The sequence below is a fragment of the Papio anubis genome, chromosome 1, assembly GCF_008728515.1.
Source record: "Papio anubis isolate 15944 chromosome 1, Panubis1.0, whole genome shotgun sequence".
Lineage (NCBI taxonomy): Eukaryota > Metazoa > Chordata > Mammalia > Primates > Cercopithecidae > Papio > Papio anubis.
The window spans coordinates 82803004-82822004 of NC_044976.1; the positions used below are offsets into that span (position 1 = coordinate 82803004).

At 39.5% G+C, this 19001-nt stretch overlaps 1 long non-coding RNA gene across 1 annotated transcript in view; it reads right to left on the minus strand.

Moving 5' to 3' along the window:
* Nucleotides 1–1276: 1276 nt before the first annotated feature.
* The window catches only part of LOC103886352, a 34131-nt gene continuing 16406 nt past the window's right edge, over nucleotides 1277–19001 (minus strand). Inside the window, exons 2-3 of the long non-coding RNA XR_001906433.3 lie at nucleotides 17369–17577; nucleotides 1277–1657 (exon numbers count right to left, since the gene is read on the minus strand). This is a non-coding gene — a long non-coding RNA (uncharacterized LOC103886352). The remainder of the gene's footprint in view (nucleotides 1658–17368; nucleotides 17578–19001) is intronic.

Here is a 19001-nt window from a genome sequence, read left to right on the forward strand (position 1 = left end):
TTCAGTACAGTAGTGTGAAAATTGGGTGAAAGCCCAATTTTAGTGGCTGTTTAAATGATAAATAAGAAAGTAAAAGTAATGAGGATAAACAACACAATCAAAAAATTTGGCAATAATCAAGAAAAGCAAGGTAGCACCCTGATGAGAGACTGACTGACTTGAACATGTCTGAAGGTTAATAAGGAAGAGCTGATGAAGAGGGAGAGATAAATAAGAGAAGAAATTATTGGTTCTACCAGGTTCAAGAGAAGCTGGGAAGGAGGAAAGGATCAAGAGCACTAATTGAATTTGGAAAAGAGTAAGAATACATTTTCTTCTTGGACAACTAGGAAGTAGGAAAGGAGGTACACATGACTTTTGAATGATGGAGGATGATTTTAGGAAGACAGCATGGAGATGAGGGCAAAGAGAGGCAGAGATTGCATGCTACAGCAGTTGTTATTGAAGGAAAGGAAGAGCAAACCAATTAAAAATGTGTAAAAGCCTCTCAAGGCAGCATGGAGGGAACAGTAAAACAAGAAATATAAAACCAAAGGAGATGAACATTGGTGTGGTTGAGCAGTGTTCTCCAGCAGCAACAGGTAAGCCAAAGGTGAGAGAAAAAAAAAAAAAAAAAAAAAACTAGTAACTGGGTGGATTTGGAGTTACAGATTGCCATGGCCAATGGAGCAGACAAAACAGCAGTGTCCTGGTGAGATGGCGGCAGCAAATGTTTGCCTGTGGCACGCAGGAGGAACATGAAAGGAAATAAAGTTGTCACGGAGAGAAAGGATGGGCTGAAGGGGGAAGGGTGGGGTTGACAGTTTTTGACACTGAGATGGGATCCAGAGAACAGAGAGGCTGAAAGGACTGAAATGCTGATTCAATGGGAGAGTGAAAGAGCTGAAGTCTGCAAGGGGTTTTGAGAATTCAGGATGGCTAGGAAGTTTGCTGAAGGGGATGTTCAGGAGCACTCTGAGGCAGAGTGAATTAAGAGCCTGATGCCCTAACCCTTGTAGAATGTGGGGAGATGAACCTAAATATCAGGTTACAATGACTGTAAGAGGGAAATAGGCTTCAATGTTTTTCTTTGTTTGTTTGTTTGAGACGGAGTCTCGCTCTGTCGCCCAGGCTGAGTGCAGTGGCGCGATCTCCACTCACTGCAAGCTTCGCCTCCTAGGTTCATGCTATTCTCCTGCCTCAGCTTCCCAAGTAGCTGGGACTACAGGCGCCTACCACCACGCACAGCTAATTTTTTGTATTTTTACTAGAGACAGGGTTTCACCATGTTATCCAGGATGGTCTCAATCTCCTGACCTTGTGATCCACCCGCCTCTGCCTCCCAAAGTGCTGGGATTACAGGCATGAGCCACCGCGCCCAGCCTAGGCTTCAATTTTTTAAGCCCCTACTATGTACCTGGCATACTGGGGGAGTAATCTGCACATTATCTCATTCAATTCTCATTTATTTGTTGCCCCCATGTGAGAAGTCAGTATTATTCCCATTTTACAGAATATGAAACTGAAGCTCAGAGAGATTAAGTTATTCTTTTCCCAAGGTCACTCAGCTAGTAAATGACAAAGGTAGAATGATAATGTTCCCCAGGCTGTAAGCTCCATACTGTGTAGTTCAGTCTTGAGTCCTCAGCAGCAAACAATTCCAAGCACATTTAGAAACCTAAAAAAATGTTCAAGAAAGAAAGGAAAGAAGGAAGAAAAATAAATCATAAATTAATGACAAAAAAATGAATAAAGGAAGTAAGGAAGGACTTGACAGCCCACATGCTTTCCTCTATATTCCATTGCCTCCTCAAAATATATGGTCTAACAGGATGGCAAAATTTAATTACCAGCTGTAAAACATGAAGAAGTCCTCCAATTGCTCCCTTCTTCTTCCCCCACCATTCACACAGGATTTTATTTTTAAATCAGAGCCTAAGCTAAATTAAGATTTCTACATCAAGCCTTCCTGGTTATCTTCTATCTGTCCTAAATTGTCATATGGAGCACGTAAATAAAGCAATCTGTTCTTCTCTAACATGGACCTTTCCAGAAACTATCACAACTATCAGTTTCATGCCAATCCTCCCTCCGCTTCCATTAAAGTAATGAAAATGCATCTAGATTCCTCTGAGGACAGAAACAATTGATATGAAAGAAAATTCAGCTGGATTTTGCTGGTCAAAAGCTGAAGGGAGAACAAGAAATGTTTTGTGTCTTTGCAGACTCACAAGGAAGTACTTTCTCACCACAGTCACTGGAAAGGAGAACATTTTCACAAGTCTCTATTTTTGCTAAATATTTTTAAGAGTGTAATGTTATAATAAGAGAAAACTTAGCACTTGTGTACAGGCTCTTGGAATATTTTCAAGGACCCTCATCAATCAAACCCAGCCTCATGACACTCACTGCTGCAAAGTGTTGTTAAGCCTGTGACTGCCAGGGAGCTGGTATGAGACCCTCTAAGTAGGTTGGAGGCAGGCAGACAATAAATAGTCTCAAGTTCATGAGAACAGGGATCAGACCTCCAAGGGGCAGGAGGAAGTACAAAGTGAAACTCTTTGGCAATCTTCATCTAGCAAATCAGGTAGTTTTTGGAGGTCTTCTGTAGAGTAATATGTTGATGGCATGTGGAGGCTGTTCTGGGAATTCAGGGATGAGAAGTTGAAGGACAGTGGGGACCCACTGCCCCTCCATCCAGCACAGCTCTACTCTTACTTGTTTTATAAACTGGACATCCAAATAAGGTTTCTTTTAAGCAAATATCATGCTGATTAAACAACAACAACAACAACAACAAACAGATAAGCTCCAAGTTTCTTTCTAGTTCTAAAAATATGCTATGATTATAATTCTATGAAGCAGCTACCCTAAAGGTGGAACGCTGATATTTGCCATGGTTTAAGGAGATCTGTCAGGATCTGTTTGTTCAAAAATCTATCCTGTAAAATTCTAGATGGAGGATTGAAGGAGGAAAGGTGGCTAGGAGAGACCCAGAGTGCTCTTGGGATGAAGGGGGTCTGTCAAGTGATCCTGAGGGAACCTCAAGGAGTCAAAGGGCAGTGTGGGGGCCCTGAGGGCCTGTAAAGGAGAAGGGCCTTGAACAAGACTATGGAGTGCTTAGGAAAATTCCACACTGCAACTAAAAGTGGCCCTAAACCCAGAGTAGGCAAAAAGCTGGGAGTCTTTCTATTATCAAGGGAAACATAATTAAGGAAACACAGGTGATAATCCTTCCTAGAACTGACAGAGCTATTCCTCAAGGTCTGAATACTGGGTTTGTGTCAAACTAACAAGCTTGGCTAATGAGAGGGAATTAGCATCTATAATAAGACAAGGTGAAATAAATGTTTAAGAACTTTGGAAATGGATGGGAAGTAGAAGGATAAATGAAAATAGATCCTTGTCTATTCTAAGCCTGAGGAAGAGAGAAGATAGTGATACTCAAATCCATGGCCAATAAAGAAAAGGTGATGTTCTACACATATTTATAATATTTTATGTAGCTAGGATTCATTTTTAGTTTATGACTAATAACACCTAAGGACGGTTGCTATTAGCAGAAAAGTATAAATAGGAGGCAATCTATACATTCACTAGGCTATTTCTTTTGACTCTTGAAAATCTTCATCCTCCCACAGCAGCCTGCACATAGTAAGCATTCAATAGATGTATGTTGAATGAACAAATAATGAAAGATTTTTGTGAGTATCAAGCCATGGGATGGATCCTCTGGGCAGCGAGTGGAGGGGGAAGGTGGATCCTTGAGAGCTCTCATATCAGTGTTAGTGGAACATCTCCAACACTATTGTAGATTTCAAGACTCAAATTAATGATACCTGTGTGGAAGAGTGCCATAAGGAATCTCTGCAAATTAAAAAAATACGCTAAACCTCTTACTAGCAGTATATATAGAAACCGCAGTCTGCATTCAGGGTCTGGTGTGGGGAGTAATAATGTTAAAGTTTTCCAAGCATTAATTACAAAAAATAAAGTGAATTCAGTATGCTAGCAATGCAGTGCAGTCAAGTGCATTTAATGTAATTCTAGGAAAACACAAACAGTACAACATAAATAAAATCTTTTCTGGAAAGTAGGACTGGTGTGAAAGCTGGTGTAAGTTTCACACCAGCTGTGTGACTGGTGTGAGTTTCTATATATAAAAGAAAAGAAAGTATCTTTTAATATTGTTTCTTGTCAACAGACCTTCCTAGTTGAAATTGTGTGAACCTACATTAATACAGTCAGGAACAAACTGCTCTTTTCCATCTAAATGTCCTAAATTTATTCTACATGTTACAATTTCGTAATATGGGATGTTTCTAAAAACACAAAATATTAATTAGAATCATGATTGTATCTCTATTCCCAAATCTGATCACTTGTTTTTTAAATAAAAACCTCCTTGATGACTACTATTCAGCCAGTGGTTCAATGTTCCAGAAAGGATTCCCTACTTTGTGTTCAACTTTTTTATTATATGGTAACTCATTATTAATAACAAACCTTAATCATGACAAATACCCCTGGAAATTAGTAACAAATTCTCAGTTCATGAGGGCATGCATATTCCAGAATAGATGACGGGGTGATTATAAAATCAAAATCCAGGCCAGGCACAGTGGCTCACATTTGTAATCCCAGCACTTTGGGAGGCCAAGGCAGGCAGATTACCTGAGGTCAGGAGTTCCAGACTAGCCTGGCCAACATGGGGAAACCCCAGCTCTACTAAAACTACAAAACTTAGCCCCAGGCATAGTGCCGGGCACCTGTAATCCCAGCTACTAAGGAGGCTAAGGCAGGAGAATCGCTTGAACCCGGGAGGCAGAGGTTGCAGTGAGCCAAGATTGTGCCATTGCACTCCAGCCTGGGTGACAGAACAAGACTCCATCAAAAAAAAAAAAAGAGAAATCAAAATCCAGTCTTCTAGCTATCCACTCTATTTTCACCCTTGTCCTCTTTAGTTCCATTATGAGCACTGCAGACTATTAAAAAAAATCAGAACATTTCACTTCTTTGCTCAAAACTGCACAATATCTAAAATGCCAAATCCTTATAGAGTCTCTAAGATCCTGTCTGGTCTCATCCTCTATGACTCTACCCCATGTGTACTGCATAGCATAGCTGGAATAGAGTACATATTTTCTACTCAGGATCTTTGCAAGTGCTGTTAACTGCGCATGGAACATTCTTCTTCCATATATCCCCATGGTTTGCTCTCCTACTCCTTAACAATTTCACTCAAATATTTTACCTCTTAGGTAAGGGATTTCCTGCCACCTTATCTAACACAATAGTATTACTCCCCACTGTGGACATTACCTCTCCCCTTTCTCTGTTTTATTTTTTATCCTTAGCACTTATCACCATCTTACATAATAAATATTTTACTTTAGTATCTTTGCCAGTCCTCCCAACTAGAAAATAAGCTGTACAAGGGCAGAGTGTTTCTATTTTGTTCTCCGCAGTAAAAGAGTGCTTGGTACCTAAACAGGTACAAATATTTGTTGAATGAATTGAATGAAGCCAAATAGCACCAACTGCCTGAACCAAAAATAAACAGGAAAAAATGAAAAAATACGTAACAAATTCATTAAGCTTTAATACTTTGTACCTGCCTTTTTTTTTTTTTTTTTTTTTTGACAGGGTCTCTCTCTGTTACCCAGGCAAGAGTGCACTGACACGATCATAGCTCACTGCAGCCTGAATTCCTGGGCTCAAGCGATCCTCTCACTTCAGCCTCCTGAGAAGCTAGGACTACAGGCACATGTCACTGTGCCTTGGTAATATTTTAGTTTTGTAGAGACGAGTTCTCACTATGTTGCCCAGGCTAGTCTCAAACTCCTGGCCTCAAGTGGTCCTCCTGCCTTGGCCTCCCAAAGTGCTAGGAATGCAGGCATGAGCCACCACACGGGGCCAACCAATTGCTTTTGATAAAATTAAAACAATTATATAAATTGCATCCTCTGATTAGTGGATTTTTTCATTTATCCAAAGGTTTCTATCTTCTATCCCACAAAAATTCCCAAAGATGATGTAGTAAACAGCAAAAGTAGTGCTTTGCTTTTCATCCACTGTCTCTATTCCTCACCACAAACTTAAAGGTACAGTAAGAGAGATTAGGAGTAACAGCAAAAAAACATAGATAATATCAAATTGGGCAAACAGTCTCCGGAAAAAAGACGGTTTGTCTTATCAATGGAAATTATCAAGTGTGGGCACCACATGATTTTCTTTAAAGAGACACCCTTCTGGTTTGAGTTGTTGAAGCCACTGAATTACAATAGATATATAGATAGATAGATAGATATGTATACATACACACATACACGTATATATACACACTCACAGACTAGACGATAATTCTCATTACACAAGGAGGCAGTGTTGTGAAGAAAAACAAAAGGTTCTACTTCCTTAGAGTCAAGACCCATTGGTGTGCTGTATTCAAGAGACCCATCTTATGTGCAAAGACATACATAGACTCAAAACAAAGGGATGGAGAAATATTAACCAAGCAAATGGAAAGCAAAAAAAAGCAGGGGTTGCAATCCTAGTCTTTGGTAAAAAAGATTTTAAACCAACAAAGATCAAAAAAGACAAAGAAGGGCATTACATAATGGTAAAGGGATCAACACAACAAGAAGAGCTAAGGATCCTAAATATATAAATATATATATATACACCCAATACAGGAGCACCCATGTTCATAAAGCAAGTTCTTAGAGGCCTACAAACAGACTTTGACTCCCATACAATAATAGTGGGAGACTTTAACACTCCACTGTCAATATTAGACAGATCAACAAGGCAGAAAATTAACAAGCGTATTCAGGACTTGAACTCAGCTCTGGACCAAGTGGACTTAATAGACGTCTACAGAACTCTACACTCCAAATCAACAGAATATACATTCTTCTCAGCACTACATCACACATATTCTAAAATGGACCATATAATTAGAAGTAAAACACTCCTCAGCAAATGCAAAAGAATGGAAATCATAACAAACAGTCTCTCACACCACAGTGCAATCAAATTAGCACTCAGGATTCAGAAATTCACTCAAAGCTGCACAACTACATGGAAACTGAACAACGTGCTCCTGAATGACTACTGGGTGAATAACGAAATTAAGGCAGAAATAAATAAGCTTTTTGAAACCAATAGAACAAAGACACAACATACCAGAATCTCTGGGACGCAGCTAAAGTAGTGTTTAGAGGGAAATTTATAGCATTAAATGCCCACAAGAGAAAGCAGGAAAGATCTAAAATTGAAATCCTAACGTCACAATTAAAAGAACTAGAGAAGCAAGAGCAAACAAATTCAAAAGCTAGCAGAAGACAAGAAATAACTAAGATCAGAACAGAACTGAAGGAGATAGAGACACAAAACCCCTTCAAAGAATCAATGAATCCAGAAGCTGGTTTTTTGAAAAAAGATTAATAAAATAGATAGGCCACTAGCCAGACTAATAAAGAAGAAAAGAGAGAAGAATCAAATAGACACAATAAAAAATGATAAAGGGGAAATCACCACTGATCCCACAGAAATACAAACTACCATCAGAGAATACTATAAACACCTCTATGCAAATAAACCAGAAAATCTAGAAGAAATGGATAAATTCCTGGACACACACACCCTCTCAAGACTAAACCAGGAAGAAGTCGAATCCCTGAATAGACAAATAACAAGTTCTGAAATTGAGGCAGTAATTAATAGCCTACTAACCAAAAAAAGCCCAGGACCAGATGGATTCACAGCCAAATTCTAACAGAGGTAAAAAGAGAAGCTGGTACCATTCCTTCTGAAACTATTCCAAACAACAGAAAAAGATGGAATCCTCCCTAACTCATTTTATGAGGCTAGCATCATCCTGACACCAAAACCTGGCAGAGACACAACACAAAAAGAAAATTTCAGGCCAATATCCCTGATGAATATCAATGCTAAAATCCTAAATAAAATACCAGCAAACCGAATCCAGCAGCACATCAAAAAGCTTATCCACCATGATCAAGTCAGTTTCATCCCTGGGATACAGGACTGGTTCAACATACACAAATCAATAAACATAATCCATCACATAAACAGAACCAATGACAAAAACCACTTGATTATCTCAATAGATGCAGAAAAGGTCTTTGATAAAATTCAACATCCCTTCACACTAAAATCTCTCAATAAACTAGGTATTGATTGAACATATCTCAAAATAATAAGAGCTATTTATGACAAACCCACAGCCAATATCATACCAAATGAGCAAAAGCTGGAAGCAGTTCATTTGAAAACTGGCACGAGACAAGGATGTCCTCTCTCACCACTCCTAGTCAACATAATATTGGAAGTTCTAGCCAGAGCAATCAGGCAAGAGGAAGAAATAAAGGGCATTCAAATAGGAAGAGACAAAGTCAAATTGTCTCTGTTTGCAGATGACATGATTGTATATTTAGAAAACCCCATCGTCTCAGCCCAAAATCTCCATCAGCTGATAAGCAACTTCACCGAAGTCTCAGGATACAAAATCAATGTGCAAAAATCACAAGCATTCCTATACACCAATAATAGACAAACAGAGAGCCAAATCATGAGTGAACTCCCATTCACAATTGCTACAAAGGTAATAAAATACCTAGGAATACAACTCACAAGGGATGTGAAGGACCTTTTTAAGGAGAACTACAAACTACTGCTCAAGCAAATAAGAGAGAACACGAACAAATGGAAAAACATTCCATGCTCATGGATAGGAAGAATCAATATCATGAAAATGGCCATACTGCCCAAAGTAATTTATAGATTCAATGCTATCCTCATCAAGCTACCATTAACTTTCTTCACAGAATTAGAAAAAAAAACTACCTTAAATTTCATATGGAGCCAAAAGAGAGCCCATATAGCGAAAACAATCCTAAGCAAAAAGAACAAAGCTGGAGGCATTACACTACCTGATTTCAAACTATACTACATGTCTACAGTAACCAAAACAGCATGGTACTGGTACCAAAACAGATATATAGACCAATAGAACAGAAGAGAGGCCTCAGAAATAACACCACACATCTACAATCATCTGATCTTTGGCAAACCTGACAAAAACAAGTGATGGGGAAAGGATTCCCTATTTAATAAATGGTGTTGGGAAAACTGGCTAGCCATATGCAGAAAGCTGAAACTGGATCCCTTTCTTACACCTTATACAAAAATTAACTCAATGTGGATTAAAGACTTAAACGTAAGACCTAAAACCATAAAAAGCCTAGAAGAAAACCTAGGCAATACCATTCAGGACACAGGTATGGGCAAAGACTTCATGACTAAAACACCAAAAGCAATGGAAACAAAAGCCAAATTTGACAAATGGGATCTAATTAAACTAAAGAGCTTCTGCACAGCAAAAGAAACAATCATCAGAGCGAACAGGCAACCTACAGAATGGGAGAAAATTTTTGCAATCTATCCATCTGACAAAGGGCTAATATCCAGAATCTACAAAGAACTTAAACACATTTACAAGAAAAAAACAAATAACACCATCAAAAAGTGGGCAAAGGATATGAACAGACACTTCTCAAAAGAAGATATTTATGCATCCAACAAACATGAAAAAAGCTCATCATCACTGGTCATTAGAGAGATGCAAATTAAAGCCGCCATGAGATACCATCTCATGTCAGTTAGAATGGCGGTCATTAAAAAGTCAGGAAACAATAGATGCTGGAGAGGATGCAGAGAAATAGGAACACTTTTACGCTGTTGGTGGGAGTGTAAATTAGCTCAACCATTGTGGAAGACAGTGTGGCAATTCCTCAAGGATCTAGAACCAGAAATACTATTTGACCCAGCAATCCCATTACTGGGTATATACCCAAAGGATTATACATTACTATAAAGATGCATGTTTATTGCAGTACTGTTCACAATAGCAAAGACTTGGAACCAACCCAAATACCCACCAATGATAGACTGGATAAAGAAAATGTGGCACATATATACCATTGAATACTATGCAGCCATAAACAAGGATGAGCTCATGTCCTTTGCAGGAACATGGATGAAGCTGGAAACCATCATTCTCAGCAAACTAACACAGGAACAGAAAACCAAATACCGCATATTCTCACTCATAAGTGGGAGTTGAACAATGAGAACACATGGACACGGGGAGGGGAACATCACACACCAGGGTCTGTCGGGGGTTGGGGGATTAGGGGAGGGGTAGCATTAGGAGAAATACCTAATGTAGATGATGGGTTGGTGGGTGCAGCAAACCACCATGGCACGTGTATACCTTTGTAACAAACCTGCACATTCTGCACATGTATCCCAGAACTTAAAGTATAACAAAAAAAAAAGACACATTTACCATATGACCTAGCAGTTTCACTCCTGCCTGTCTACCACAAAGAAATAAAAATGTATTTCTACAAAAACAATCTAAAACTCTTGAAATGTTAAACTTGTTTCAGCAGTAATTCAAGTCTTTACTTCATTTAAATGGAATCTCAGGTGTCCAGGGCTTTGGCCATGATGAGTACCATGTATTTTCCTTCTGGAATTCTATCACTATCTGATTAACCCACTCTTAGACATAAAGGTATTGACAAGGTGTGCCAGGGAGATTAGAGTTACAGCTCAACAAACTCAGAAATCAGCTGGAGTAATGAGTTGTGCTTGCAAAATCAACTCTGAATTATTACTATTAGGTATATTTGCTGCATGGAACATTAATAACAAGCTAGCTTTCTTCTGCTATTAGCTTTCTCCCAACGCCATTTACTCTCTTCTCAGGTGGTGGGTGCTCCCCAAAGTAAAGTCATTTTAAATGCCACCTGCCTAAAACAAATCAAAATCAGAAGGGAAAATCTGCTACAGGACAATAATGCAATGCATCCCAAGTCCAAACAAGCTACTGGTTCAAAGTTTTGAATAATTAGCACCACAGTCCTACTTTTTATGATACCAAAAACTGATTCCTAATAGAATTATATCCTTTTTGAAGACAGATGGTATCTCTCTTGGTGTACTCCTAAAGCCTAATCCAGGAGCCTGGGTGACCCAGTGAGTTGCATTTTCACAAATTAGTTTCTGGAGAACAGGGGTATGTGCAGAGCTCTCCCTAGACTCTTATAAATATATCCAAAGATCCCTCTTCCAATTGTTACACATCACTTCTTTTTCAATTCTCCCCTCTATATCAAATCAATGTTGACACATATTTGAATTTGATGAAAAGTAGATTGCAGGAAACTTTTCAGATATCAGGGTAACCTGAGCATGCTTTATGATTAAAAGCAGAATTTTTTTAATTGAAAACTCAAGATACTTCAAAATTCATTGCAGTTAGATATAATTTTTTTCTATTATATGCGAATCAGACAGCTTAACCATATGCTCTTGACTAATGTTGGGGCTCAAAAAAAAAAAAAATACCTCAAAGTGAAGGCCTAAGAAGCAGTCTCAGAGCAAAGTCTCTCTCTGACCTTCTCCTGCCCTCCTGTCTCTCACCCCTCCCTCTAGTCAAGCCTAGTCTAGAAACTAGAATCCAGGGCTGGGCATGGTGGCCCATGAGTGTAATCCCAGCACTTCGGGAGGCCGAGGCAGGCGGATCTCTTGATGTCAGGAGTTTGAGACCAGCCTGGCCAACATAGTGAAACCCCGTCTCTACTAAAAATACAAAAGTTAGCCAGGCATTGACGGCGGGAGCTTGTAATCCCAGCTATGTGGGAAGCTGAGGAGTAGAATTGTTTGAATCCAGGAGGCCGCGTGTGCAGTGAACCCAGATGGCGCCATTGCTCTCCAGCCTGGGCAACAGAGCAAGACTCCATCTCAAAAAAAAAAAAAAAAAACAAACAAAACAAAACAAAACAAAAAACTAGAATCCCTCTTCCCTAAAATGGGTCATAGAAACCAAAGCCAGCCATAAAGTCTAAAACTGTTACTCTAACCTTTCCCACCACCACCTTTCTGTGTACTAGCTGGCCATACAGAAATTAAGACCCTCATTCCAGAGAGGTCCTACCCCATACCCATGAGAACAAATCCTTCGCAGAGAGAGGCCAAGAAAAATCTGAACAGACAGACCTTGCTGAGTTTTCCCACTCAGTCCATATGATTAGCTCATGCCCCTTATTCTAATCACGGTTCTACACAGCTGTCCATACTTTGTTGAACCTAAGCACAAAAATGGACAGTTTTTCCTGTATCTTTGGGTTTTCATTCTGAAACCTCTCATGTCGGTAAAATTACGATCAGACACATTTTAAAAGGCAGAGATCCCTTTCTTCAGAATAAATCCCAATTTGAATCCCAATTTTTAAATAGATAGCACAAGGATATCCTGGTTGAAGTGGGAGTGGAGGCTCAGACCCCTTTGACACCCAGCATCACTGCCCCTCAGACCCCAGAAACATCTCTGTCCAACCCTAGAGTTCTGCAGGAACTGGTTTGAATCCACTGCTCAAGACATTCTTAATTTTATTGTGAGATTAAGTCAAACCACCAGAGTGATACACATTTGAACGGTGATTAGGCCCTTGTAGAATTAATTCCCTGAAAGTACTAAATCAAATGTGCTCAAATTGTATTGAGATACTTTATTTTAAAATTAAATGAAACTTAAGAAGTAACCCAAAGACCTGTGCTACCTAGAATCATATGTAGTAAAGTGGCCAAAAGTGCAGACTTCGGAGTTAGGCTGCCTGGGTTTGAATCCCAGCTCTGCCATTTATTAATTGTGTGATCTGATGCAAGTTATTTAACCTCTTGTGCCTTTGCTTCCTTATCTGTAAAAGGGAGATGAAGACAATAATATTACCTACCTCAGAGAATGCTGGGAGAAATTAATGAAATCAAGCAATTACAAGAAAGTTATTTATTATTTATAAAGAGCCATGGAAAATCCTTTCCTTTAGCCCTCAGTATTAAGAAAATTTGTCGGGCACAGTGGTTCATGCATGTAATCCTAGCATTTTAGGAAGCCAAGGCGGGCAGATCGCTTGAGCTCAGGAGTTCAATACATGGTGAAACCCCATCTCTACAAAAATACAGAAATTAGCCGGGTGTGGTGGCACGCACGTGTAGTTCCAGCTACTTGAGGGGCTGAGGCAGGAGAATCACTTGAGGAGGTCAAGGCTGCAGTGAACTGGGATTGCACCACTGTACTCCAGCCTGGGTGGGAAAGTGAGACCCTGTCTTAAAAAAAAAAAAAAGAAAGAAAGAAAGAAAGAAAAGAAAAGAAAATTTATCTATACCCTGAAAACTGAATTATTTTTATTTTGAAAACATTGTAAGTTCTTCTTTTTTGTGGTAAAATGTAAAGATAGGTCTCCACTTCTCTTTCAGGGCCCAACGGAAGCACACTAGTCAATCTTTCCCACTGAAAGCACGCAAAGTCTCAGAATTTTTTGCAACAGAGATCTCCAGGTAGTTACTCTTAAGAAATCAAAGTTGGCACATAAGTACAACCTACTATTCTCCCATGGCTAGAAGTACTCCTTCCAGTAATCCACCCTGTATTCTATGTGGGAGAAACAGCAAAACCAAGGAAATAAATACAGAGAAATACCAAGCATATTCATGACATAGCAGATATTCAAGAAGTCAGTGTAAGTTTTTATTTATCAAACACTAATATTGATAAATATTAATTCTAAACAATTTAAATTTCTTTTAAATTTTAAAACATTTTACTATTCTAAACATTTAAAAATACTATCAATATTAAATAATATGAATTTCACAGTAGCCCTTTGAAGTAGATACTACTATCCTTGTCTTACAGATAAGAAAATGGAGGCAAAGAGAAGTTAAGAAGCTGCTCAAGATCACACAGCTAGTAAATGGTAACCCAGGCAGTCCGACTGCAGAGGCCAATTTTCAACAACCCTGTGACAATGCTTCTCTTTGAGGGTAAGAAAGAGACAATGTCAGAGCCAGACTTTAGGGCCATTAACCTGCTAGGAGGAAGCAGGATGAACTAGGAGGGTGAACAATAATAATTACTATTACGTGTTAAACACTTATTATATGTTAGGCACTGTACTGAGTATTTTACATATGTTCTTTAATTCTCACAATTATTTGAGATCAACACAATTATTATTTCCATTTTAAAGATAAAGTAATTAAGGAACAAAGAGATTAAGCAATGACACCAGATAGTAACTGGCAGAGCTAGGACTCAAACCCAGTTCTACCTGACTCTAAACTCACATTCTTAACTACTCACAAGATATGACTTTAAGTTACATATGTGAAAAATAATAGGAATGAAGAAGTAAAACCAATGCAGGACATATTGTGAAGGAGGAATCCATGAAGTTTAGCAACCGTTTCAGCTGTATCAGAGAAAGGGGAGGAGTCAGAGATTACTAAGGTTTGAAGGGTGAGTAACTTGAAGAAGTGACACTGTTCAAAGAAACAGGGAAGTCAGAAAGAGCCAAGCTTCGGAGAGGAAGATGAGTTCATACTTAGACAACCCTCATTTCTAAGCAGGGAAATACTGTATGGAGAAGAGAGCTACCAATTTCATGTTAGTTTATGTCACTCAGCCATCCAGATTCTCCAAACCCCATACAGAGACTCCTGGTTCTTGTCTGCCTGAACAGATTTTTCTGACCTCCTCTACTATTTGAACAATCAGCCCAATTTTAAAAGTTAAGTCAGAAGGAAAAATTTAAAAGAGTGATTAAAAAAGGGGTCTTTAAAAAAGGGGAGCCTTTTTTCTCCAGGAGTTTCTGGTCTGTGCTTAATTCTAAAGGAACCAACACATGTCTCTGCACAACAGCCAGCAGCATTTTGGCTCAAGATATTAATGGATTATCATAATAGGCAATGCTAACTAACTTAGCAGAAATAAGAATTTAACACTTTTGTGAGAACTACTGCTTACTCTACACCCACCATGATCACCAAAAGTTTTCTCTGAGAAAAAAACTCATGATTTGTGGTTAGAATGTCAGGTTTCTGCCATTAATTAGTTATGTGACCTAAGAAAGTAACTTGATTTTTCTGTGCTCATGTAGTTCCCTCCTCTATTAACTGAGTGGGTTAGCTATATTCAATTTAACTCAGATTTAACTAACATTTACTCAGCCGATGCTAGGATTCTTTCTAACACTTTATATTCCATTTTTCAAAATGGTAGAAAGAGGCAAAAGGTCTTGAGCCTTTGAGAGCTGAAAGCAGTGCTGTAGTTCAGTTCATGCAATTCTCTTAGTTTATAAACCAAGAAAGTGAGACCCAGAATCTTGACTTATTGTGGATAAAAAGCTAGTTAGCAACCAAGTCCAATCTAGAACTGAGCCCTGATTTGCCTTCTTGGCTTTTCCTGCTATACCACAGTGTCCTTTCTACCCTGCTAGTTTAGGAATGTTTGTCTTAGATCAACTCAGAATGAGTTACAAAAGGAAAAAATACAAAGCCTGGCTGATCTGAGAGAGATTTATGTGTTGGATTTAAGTTCTTATAAAATAAAATCCCATAACACTTCAACTGCAACACAAAAGTATTAGGCTGTTACATGCTTTTTATAGCACAGTATAATGGCTAAAGCTTAAGGCAGAACTTCTGTTCTTACTGCCATAGACACAGCCTAACTTCCAAAAGTTACTCTGAAGTTGTGAATCCTGAGACAACAAAAGAAAGGTGATGGTGCCCCTACCCACCCCCCGCCAACCTGGGTAGCTCACTTGGCCAAGTCTGCATTTGGTGCCTACTTTTACTTTGCCACTAGAGGAGCAAAGGAGGTAAAAGATGTTCAGAGCCAGGTAGACAGGAAAGAAGGGCGGTGAGGGAGGGTGCCAACCAAGCCCTTCAGCAGCATTGCAGATCTCCATCTCTAATTCCCCATCTCTTTACTTCTGGCTCTAAGAAGCATACAAAAATAGGGGAACAACAAACACAAAAGTCAAAAACAGAACCTCTAGTGAGAGTTGGCGTGGCACCTGCTGTAGGCAGAAGTACACACTGCCTACCCCAAGAGCTAGCTCTGCTCACAACTTCCTTGCTGAGCTGTGAGGTTTAATAAGATCACCTGGTCAATGCCTTAGGTTCCTTAGACACAGGCATTAAATGAGCACAGAAAGACTAATAAATAGAACTAATTCATTATTTTTCTAAATAAGAGTCTTTCTACCTTATAAACAGGAGTAAAAATGAAAAAGATACATTTAACCACATTCAGCTAGGCACGGTGGCTCACACCTGTAATCCCAGCACTTTGGGAGGCTGAGGTAGGCAGATCACCTGAGGTTGGGAGTTCAAGACCAGCCTAGTTGAAATCTCTCCCTCTTTATTTTCCAAGTGCTCAATTTAATAAATGCTTGTTATCCCAGGCGCAGTGGCTCATGCGTGTAATCCCAGCGCTTTGGGAGGCCGAGGTGGGCAGATCACCTGAGGTTGGGAGTTCGAGACCAACCTGACCAACATGGAGAAACCCTGTCTCTACTAAAAATAAAAAACTAGCTGGGCATGGTGGCATGTGCCTGTAATCCCAGCTACTCGGGAGGCTGACGCAGGAGAATCTCTTGAACCCAGGAGGCGGAGGTTGCGGTAAGCTGAGATCGCGCCACTGCACTCCAGCCTGGGTAACAAGAGTGAAAATCCATCTCAAAAATAAATAAACAAATAAATGCTTGTTGAATGAATAATTAATATTTGGGATAATCTGTGAGAATCAGACAAATTATACATACTGTCTGTGAGTCATATAGAATCTAAGATAAAATGTATGAATTTAATTAATCCTTGAATTTTTACCTCCATTTCCTGTCAAGTCTCTTTTTCACTTCTGCCAGCCTGCTGCAAAATAAAATAATTTCCTAGGAAGTACTTTTTCCAAGGCACAGAGTATAAAATATCAACAAGGCCGGTCACAGTGGCTCACACCTGTAATCCCAGCACTTTGGGAGGCCAAGGCAGGCAGATCATGAGGTCAAGAGTTCAAGACCAGCCTGGCTAACATGGTGAAATCCCGTCTCTACTAAAAACACAAAAATTAGCTGGGCATGATGGTGGGGGCCTGTAATCCCAGTTACTTGGGAGGCTGAGGCAGGAGAATCGTTTGAACCCAGGAAGCAGAGGTTGCAGTGAGCCGAGATCACACCATTGTACTCCAGCCTGGGCAACAGGACAAGACTCCGTCAAAAAAAAAAAAAAAGAAAAAAGAAAAAGAAAAAAACAACAACAACAAAAGAGAAAGAGGCCCTTATAAACAGAAAAGAAGAGAGAGAGCCTGGTAGTGATCACCCTCATTCAGTGAAGTCCTACAGTTAGAGACCTCATGCCTCTATGCCAAGCATCAAATGTTTAATGACCCAATAAAGTAGCATTTCAAAAACCAACATTAAACAAATTAATAACCTAGCTGAACACTTACTTCAAGGAGGTTCAGAGTTGGCCCTCTAGAGCATGGCCTTGGGGGTTCCATGTTGGTTTACGTTCATCTGGACCTGGTGCAGTACTGCTGACTTCCAGTCAGTGGCAACTTCATTTTCATAGTGTCCTGGGTGGTGCAGCCTGAGGAGGGGCGGGTCAGGCAAACAGGTGTTTCGTAATGCAGTCAGGTACAGAGCAAGTCCTTTACCTCTGGAAAGTAAAGTTAAAAGGATAAGAGATTATGAGAGAAATCCACTATAGCATCAAGAAATGGTAGCAAATGTGGAAATGTGGACATCAAAGCCTGGGTAATTAGTAAAGCAAATCTCCAAAGAATAAAATGGATGAAGTCATCTTTCACATTCCCCTTCTAAGCTGACTGGATGAAAGAATAAAGGGATTTATTATTTTATCAGGAAATCAAAAAAGAGAGAGGGAAAAAAGAAATATCAGCATGTCACAAGCATTTGCTAGCAAAAATAATGCTAAATTTGTCTCAAGGTAGCTTCCACTTAGAAGGCAAACCTATAATAAAAGGAACGAAATAGGCTTTCTTTGCCATCACTAAAGCAAACTACCATTTATATTACTACCAGCTACATTCATATCTAAAGAAAACAGATGAAGTCAAACACAAGTTTTCAAATACTACCAAGGATACACAGGTAAAAAGAAATCACAGGCCGGGAGCAGTGGCTCGCACCTGTAATCCCAGCACATTGGGAAGCCAAGGTGAGAGGATCGACTTGAATCCAGGAGTTTGAGATCAGCCTGGGTAACACTAGGAAACCTAGTCTTTTAAGGAAAAAAAAATTTAGCCAGGCATGGTGGCATGTGCCTGTAGTCCCATCTACTCAGCAGGACGCTGAGGCAGAAGCATTGCTTGAGCCCAGGGGTCAAGGCTGCAGAAAGCCATTATCAAACTGCTCCACTCCAACCTGGGTGATAGAGTGAGACCTCATCTCAACAAAGAAATCACAGCAAGTAAACTACAAACATGAACAAGAATAGAAAGTGGTTCTGTGGGGTCCAGAATATAAGCTACTTCCATCATGAGGATAGTAGTAAGAGGTGGGTCCAAATCTTGATTCCCATCTTTGTTATCCTCTCAAGCAGTCCCCTGTAAGAGGGATAACTTCACTACTTAGTAATGACAAAGCAATTTGAAGCAGTTCTCTGTTTAATTAGAGGAATCCAAATACTGTAATAATGAGCAATAGCTCTAAGATGCATATTAAAATAACATTCAAGACCATTGTGACTTTTGTGAAATGGCCTCTAACACAACATGCAGCTGAAACATCATGTATCAGAATGGTTTGGGAACGGGAAATGGATGGGGGAACGGGGGTGCAGGTGTATGAGGAGAGAAGGCATAAGTGCCCCTTTTTTAGTATTTTATTGTCGTTGTTGACTAATTCCAATTGTTTGCTTTTGAATGCTTAAAAATATTTTAAGGGTATTGATTCCACCCTCTCTTTCAAATTTTCAATTCTCTCTCCAACTTCCTTTACTGGCTTTCCCTTCCTTTCAGTGCCTTTATTCTCCCTGTTTGCCTCAATCTGCTCTGTACTGCAAAGTTCCAAGTTTCTGTGGCAGAGAAATGAATTAGGTAAGGAGAGGGAAAGAGAGCG